General features: G+C 34.6%; 2 non-coding genes across 2 annotated transcripts; both read left to right on the forward strand.

Annotated features, from left to right (window-relative positions):
• Window positions 1-202: 202 nt before the first annotated feature.
• Window positions 203-276, forward strand: TRNAV-AAC (transfer RNA valine (anticodon AAC)). Its single transcript has one exon. It is a non-coding gene; the product is annotated as a tRNA-Val (tRNA).
• Window positions 277-281: 5 nt separating this feature from the next.
• TRNAF-GAA (transfer RNA phenylalanine (anticodon GAA)) lies at window positions 282-354 on the forward strand. The gene has a single exon. It is a non-coding gene; the product is annotated as a tRNA-Phe (tRNA).
• The last annotated feature ends 6717 nt before the right edge of the window (window positions 355-7071 follow it).

Raw genomic sequence — 7071 nt, forward strand, 5'->3', positions numbered from 1 at the left:
TTTACCTGTCCATGTGGGGCTCACCTTTAAAAGCCAGAAGCTGCCACTGCGCTTCACCCTTCCCAAACATTAGTTCGTGTTAGTTGAAAACTATGAAAAGCACAAATGGTTAGTGGTTAATGGTTAATGGTTGAAAACATTAGTTCGTGTTGTTTCTTGATGCAATGCTGCTTTAGTTGTTGGCTATCGGGTTCCTTATAACGGTGTCGTGGTGTAGTTGGTTATCACGTCAGTCTAACACACTGAAGGTCTCTGGTTCGAGTCCGGGCGACGCCACTGTTGCGGGGATAGCTCAGTTGGGAGAGCGTCAGACTGAAGATCTGAAGGTCGCGTGTTCGATCCACGCTCACCGCATCATCATCTTTTATATATTCTTTCCGATCAATTTGGTTTTCGGGTCAGCAGATAGCAGAGTCTCGTCGGAAGCATCGAATCATCCTTGGTTTCCCCGGTTTCAGTTGAAGCCTCTCAAAACCATGACAAGCAAAGGGCAATGCTGCAGGGGACTGGTTGGCAAGCAAAGGAGAAGCTCATGAAGACGTCACCCTTACAAGCTTCCCATGGGAGCTAAGCTTTCTTGTTTTTCTTGATGCAGTACTGGATCGGGTCATGCCCCGCTGGTGCTAAAATTTCCCTTACGTTATTAAAAAGAACCTTGTGATTTCTAATGCAAAAGAAAAGAATTGATCCATTCTATGAAGTCCAAATACTCCACAATGAATCCTAACAAGGTAAAAAAAATTTAATAAAAAGATAGAAATAGGGCTCCTTCACAGAAAATGATTAAAAAATAATAAAAATGAAAATATAGCAACGAAAAGTAAAAAGTGTGAATAAATAGGTAAAAAAAATATTATTAGAATAGGAAAAAGGAAATATAATAAAATAAATAAATAAATAATTTCTTTTGTGTTGGTTCATGCCTAATTAATCGTATATTTTTATTTGTATGCTTGGTGATGATGCGCATTTCAACAACTCCCTATTGGATGGTAGTTCAGACGCCACGCTGGACAATTCATACCTGGAAGGTGGCTCGGATGCCTAACTGAACATTTCCTAAATAGAAGGTGTCTCGAATGCCCAACTGAGAAGTTCCTAGTTGGAAGGTGGCTTGGATTCTTGGCTGAACAGTGACGAGTTGTATAGTTTATTGGGGTGACCTAAAAGGAAACAATGTTAGAGTGCATGGGTTACTTTACCCGGGGTGGGCACTCCGATTCTTAAGTCAGCAAATGCGGAGATTTTTAGAGAGCTAAAGAGCTATGAGAACTAAATTGTGCATACCTTCTGAGGTTGGGGGTTAAGGCCATTATATATAAGCATTGTTTGGCGCGCATCGCGTTTGAGATCTCTAGGAAGATGTGCCTAACCGGTCCAAAGTCCTCGGAGGTAGTCATGCACGTAGGCCAGTCTTTGCACCTTATTCAGTTTCCTCTAAACATTTGTGTGGAAGCCAACTTTCGAGAGACCCGGGAGTGATGAGATGCATGTAGAAATGGTCGGTGAGCACGTTTTGCAGGTCACCACTTGGACCTTAATCAAGTTGACAAGCCATCGAGGGAGGCTGCTCCTCACATCGATGTCACTTCCACTAGTACTGACGAAGTACCATAGGTCGGCCCTAGACGAGGTGCTGCTAGCCGCCCTGTTGGGGTGCCCGAGTTGTGGACAAGATCGCCAAGTCGGCGAAGGTAGGTCGCCAGGTGGGACTCCATCATTTTGGCTATGCCAAGTCATTGCCTAGGTGGTGCCAGGGTGTCAACCAATTGTTCTGTGATGCCATGTGTCATGATGTCAGTGGAGGGCCTAATCTGCCCTCATCAATTGCCCCCACTCCCAAGTTGAAGTCAGTTCAGCGAAGGGAGTAGCTTGTTGTTGGTCCTTTGGCACGGAGTGACTACTTTGGTGAGCTCTTAAGCATCAGCCCAACATGATTATACACATTCATATATACACATATAGATATATATTTACATGTATACATACATATTTGCATATTTGCATACATATTAACACACACACTATATATATATATATATATATAATTTCTATCTTAACTATGACATATCTAAAATTCAAGTAATTAATATTCATAAAAAAAAGATAAAAATTGAAAATTAACAAAAGTAACAAAATGATTAAAAATAAACTTAAATATTTGTTATTCAATTATGACATCATGGGTTTCTTGGAAAAGTTGGGTCATTGACCCACCATCTAGATAAGAAAATAGCGTTGCTTTTGTATTAGTTTTAAATTAGGGAAAATTATAGTCAGAGCCGGTTGTACATTTAAAATTAGGCCACAAGTTGGTCCATAAACCAACATAATTCTGATAACCGGCTCTACATTTCAAATTATAAAAACCCTCGCCATGTCATCGGAGGCTTATGTGGTTGTTGCCAACATGGGACTCTTAATCCACGTTGGACACAACAAAAAAAGGGGTTTTAGTTTCTCTCTCTTTCTTTCTTTCTCAACGGCTATGTGGTTTTTAATCTACGTTGGACAAAAAAAGGGTTTTTAGTTTTTAGTCATCTTTATCTGTTCAACAACTATGTGATTTGAAAATAAATAAAAATGGTTTTTGGTTTCGGTATTTTACATTCTATATATCACTTTCTCTCATTCTCTCTTTCTCCCTCAATCTCTCTCACTCTCTTTCTTGGTCGATCTCTCCTTCTCCCTTAATTTCTATCATTCTCCTTCAGTTTCTCTCCCGCTCCCTCTCTCGTTTGTTTTTTGTTCTTATACACTTATATGGTATTAATTAGATCATATAAAAGCTATTTTCGGAGTAGGTTTTTGTTTTGTCCAACATGGACTAAAAGTCCCATGTTGGCAATAGCCACTTAAGCTTCTGATGACATGGTAAGGTTTTTATAATTTGAAATGTAAAGCTAATTGTCAGAGTTTTGTTGGTTTCAAGACCAACCTGCAACCTAATTTTAAATGTACAACTGACTTGACTATAATTTTCCCTTTAAATTATATATTTCATTTACATTATATAAAATATTTTGTATTTTTCACACTTAATTTTTGTTTGTCTATGGTATCATTTGACTCAAACTACTAATCCATCATCTAAAAATAAAAATTGTTTGATTTCTAGGTTGACATTAAATTTTTTATTACATTTTCATCATTGATAAAATTATATATTATGTATCAAACTTATTTTTGTTTAATATAATGAATGCACAATATTTCAGCTGTACCCAATATTTTATTTTTTTATAAATATATAACATTAGATATGTGCCTAAAATTTTCTCTATCTTTTTTTTTTTATTTTTGTGATTCTTTGTATTTTTTATTATTAAAAGTTTTATTATTTGACTATGACATCATTTAATTTCTAGGTAGATTTTGAATTTGGCATTCCATTTTTATCATTAATAAAAATACTTCTTACATTTGATAGTTATTTATTTTAATTTTTTATTATTTAATTATGGCATTATTTATTAATCCATTTGACCCCAAATGGTCGAATTGCTTGCCCACCATCGGCAGGGAAGAAAATGGTTTTGTTTTCAAAATATTTATTTTTTATACTATTAAAATTAATATTGTGGATTTAATTACAATAATTTAATGATGAGAAAAATATATCTTAAATATAGGATTTAATGAGAGAGAATATGAAAATATTTTTATTTCCAATTGGTTTTATATTTTACATTTCATTTCCATCATTAATAGAAAAATTTCTTATTTATCATACTTATTGTTGTTTAATATGTATGTTAAAAATGTTTTCTATTTTTTTCATTTTATCTATTTTTTTAATTTTATTATTTAGTCGTGGCAACATGGATTAACCCATTTGACCCAAAATGATATAATTGCTTACCACCATCTAGATGAAAACACTATTTTTGCTAGGTAGATTTTAAAACTATAAGCTTTTATTTTATTAGAATTATTAATTTATTAAGTATGGATTTAATTAATAGAACTTAATGATGAGAAGAAACAAAAATGACTTAAATATATGATTCAATGAACATGAATGCAAGTTAATAACTTAAATGTTGGATTTAATGAGAGAGAATTGAATGAATTGAATATCTTTAAATTACCTCTTTTCAACTCATTTAATATCAAGAACCAATTACCCTATTTGCCCTCATTTTTTTTATCAATAAATTTAAATATAGAGGGGTAAATTTTGTCCTTAAAAAATTACAGAAATATCCTTGTGGCCATTCATGCTTTTCAAGATATATATGGTCAAATTTCATAAAGTACCCCTATGATTTAGGAAATTGACTAACTCTACCCTTACTGTTTACATATTGTCTTAAAGCACCTTTAAGTTTTCTGACAATTATCTAAAACCTCCCTTGCCATTAACTTTCCATCACACTCCATTCAAATGTGACAGCACGTGACTGATATATCTTTTAAAATTCCTAAAATACCCTTGAGTCAAACTATAAATGACAAGGATAATAAATTTCTAAGTCCACTTGTCTTCGTCTTCGTCTCCATTTCCGTCTATGTCTCCGCCAAAGCATGGATTCAAGAGTGGGTGGTCATCATCGTGTGTAAATGGTAAGCTCACTAGTTTCTAGTTTAACTACAATATCTTATTTCTTATATCTCTCGTTGATTTGAACCCTCTTTGTTGATCGTTGACATAAAAGTGAAGTCTCATATTAGAAGAGGTAAAAACATGAAGACATAGAATTTGAGGGTAAATAAAGCCTCCATACAGAAGTGAAGTCTTAGTCCATCTTTGTCATCGTGAATTTTAGTTTCTTAAAGCCTAACATGAAGACCCGAAAAGTGGTATGTAGCAGATTTCAGTAATGAGATAAGTAATGGAGTTTGGATTAGAAGGATTGAAGACACAGAAATTGAGTTACACGAGCTTTTCTTGGAAGAAAAGATCATTAGAAGGAGAGAAAGTATTTAGAGGTCGAGGTGAAAGGGCAAAGCTACACAGCAAGATTTAAAACCAAGAAAGTATTTAGAGGCCCGAGGAGTAATTCCCCGGGTAGGTTAATTGAAGAAAGAACTAACGTAACAAAGAAAACAAAGAAACTGTTATAAAGAAATTAAGCTACGTACGTACCTATCAGCTCCTCAGGATCGAATTGATAGATATAGACTTCAGTCATTTTATGAATTCTTAGCGTCGGATCTCTGATCTTCTCAGCCAAGTAGCCAGTTATTAACTCTTCATCGGTGGGTGCAAACCTGAAGCCCACTGGTAGCTCCCTCACTTCGTCGTTTACCCATGTTATTCTTTCCATTGTTATATATATCCGCTAATAAAGATTTAAAGGTCAACAAGATGATAGAGATATAAGAAGAAGGAGAAGAAGAAGATAATGAGAAGATCGAAGATAATGTGGGTTGATCACAAACTCTTATCTGATCGATCTATAAATAGAATAGAACCCTAATCGCAATCAAACTATAATATATATACAAGTCGTTAATTAACTAGGAGTTCATAAATTAACCCAAGACTACCCAAGCTGTTGCTTAGTGTTTGGGTTAGGACATAGTAGAGTCTGTCTCAAATCCTACCCACAACTAAATTCTATCTCCGCCACCGTTGGGTTCGGACATAGTAGAGTCAGACATAGTAGCTAGAGTCTATCTCAAAAAGCTTTTTGTGAAAAATTAGCAATTTGTTATTATTACAAATTAACTTTTATATTCCTATAAATTAGGTTTAAAATTGTTCAACTATTATATTTTACTACCAATTACCAATTAATTAATTAGGTAGGGATGTCACCAAAATTCTTTTTTCTTTTGTGAAAATTTTAGCAAATTTATTATTGTTGCTAATTAACTTTTACATCTCTATCAATTAGTTTTAAAATTTCTCTATTATTTTATATTTTATTAATAATTATGAATTACTTAATTAGGTAGGGATGTCAATGGATTTGCCTCGACGCTAACCCTAATTAACTAGAAGTATCCTACACCTAATCCATTGTCATTTGTATTTCTTGCTCTATAGATATCAAGTCTCTACAATTTCTTCTTCTTCTTCTTCTTCCCTCTCTCTCTCTCTCTTTGCTGGATCTCACATCTAAGTTCGTGTCTCAGACTCAGAGTCTCGGTTTCTTCCCTCTCTACAATTTTTTTAAATAGTGAACTGTTGTACAGGTCAAATGAGTCGACGGTTCAACTACCCGAGTCAGCATTTTTCTGATGAAGTCAACAATTTTTTACCCAAAAACGGGTTAGGGGTGAAACAGAACTGGTTGCTTGGATGGTTTCTGGGCCGAACGGTCCGATCATCTGGGTTAACAATGGTTCAAAAACATTGACTAGAAAAACCTTAATTGGGGATAGGAATGAGGACTAAGCCTATCAATGATGCCCAAAAATCTAAGGCCCAATTTGATTATAAGATGATGTACTTATATAATCATATATAGTTTGGATTTTTAAACCAACATCTGTTTAATAATGAGATCCAAATTCAGATTTGACTCCATCTGATCCAACTAAAATCCAAATCTGATTAATTACAATATTTCTTGATTTTGATATATAAATTTTATATAATTATCTTTAAATTTAGGTAAAATAGAAAAACCTCCCCTATAGTTTCTTTTTAGCCAAAACCTCCCCTTTATTTTTGAAAAAATTGACAAATACTTCCCTTCTGTTAATGACTAAGAAGGGAAAATGTTAAATTGATGACTATTTTTTTCAAAATACCTATTTTACCCTTTACGAGTTAATGTGTTTCTGATTTGAAGATGGCATTGGAGAGATCATTATGCTGAAGTTTGTCTACTCCCCCAGTGTTGTTGTCGAAATCCCCACCAGAGTCTTATGAAAGAGAAAGATGTTGGTTCATTGAAGCCATGTTGAGAACCAAGAGTGCATACTGAGCGAAAACCAAGGTCTCTGGTGGTACCAATGTGGGCCTGTTGGGAAGGCTCTTGGAAGCACTCTAGGAGCCAGTAATCACAAAACCATGGAGAAGTCTGGACCAGCTCCCACCAGTGGTAGGAAAAATCTTTCACCGTTCGATAAGCCCATGGAACGAACAATGGAGCATTTGGATTCAAGGAAGATGTG

This window comes from Nelumbo nucifera, chromosome 2 (assembly GCF_055504915.1).
Source record: "Nelumbo nucifera cultivar China Antique chromosome 2, China Antique-T2T, whole genome shotgun sequence".
NCBI lineage: Eukaryota > Viridiplantae > Streptophyta > Magnoliopsida > Proteales > Nelumbonaceae > Nelumbo > Nelumbo nucifera.